The sequence below is a fragment of the Octodon degus genome, unplaced genomic scaffold (assembly GCF_000260255.1).
Source record: "Octodon degus isolate 3935 unplaced genomic scaffold, OctDeg1.0 scaffold00040, whole genome shotgun sequence".
Classification (NCBI taxonomy): Eukaryota; Metazoa; Chordata; class Mammalia; order Rodentia; family Octodontidae; genus Octodon; species Octodon degus.
Genome location: NW_004524616.1, coordinates 4,402,497 through 4,403,077, shown reverse-complemented (window position 1 = coordinate 4,403,077; position 581 = coordinate 4,402,497). Strand labels below are relative to the sequence as shown.

The 581-nt window shown below is 43.2% G+C and overlaps 1 protein-coding gene across 5 annotated transcripts in view; it reads left to right on the top strand.

The window, feature by feature from the left end:
* Sh3tc2 (SH3 domain and tetratricopeptide repeats 2) overlaps positions 1 to 581 on the top strand; it is a 74,883-nt gene that overhangs the window by 16,829 nt on the left and 57,473 nt on the right. The gene's annotated exons all lie outside the window — the stretch shown is intronic.

Genomic DNA, 581 nt, shown 5'->3' with positions numbered 1-581 from the left:
GAGAACGCTGTGGTTTGAATGCATATACACATGCCAAACCAGAAATGCCTTGATGGTATTTTGAGGTGCCCCTTCCCCCACCGCCAAAACAAAAAGGTCTTCTGCCATTTTTCCATATAAAGGCTTGGCAGGGTGGAAATTCAGGGATACTTTTTGTGAAGAGACTGGCATTTGGTGATCTATGAATTACTGTGTTTCCCAGTTGGATTTTGAACCGGAAGTACTGATAGGCTGTAAGGGGAAGAGGCTTAGGACGGCTCAAATTCCCTAAGTGCCTTGAAACTTGCTGGACTCTCTCTATTAAGAATTCACACTTAGAAACATAAATCACATGGTGGAAGGAATCAGATGTACATGGACAAGTCAGGCCTCACACAGCTGTCTCCCCTTGTGGTCCTTAACAATAAAGGGATGAGAACATAGGTTTTTCATGGGAGCCTGCCCATTGGCTCAGATGTTTAAATGCCTGCTTAAACAAAGCAGTTATGCTCAGGTAGCTTTGGATCGAAACCAGATACTCATGCCAAATCAGAAATGCCCTAAAGGCACCTTTAGGTCCCCCTCAAAAAAAAAAAAAAAAA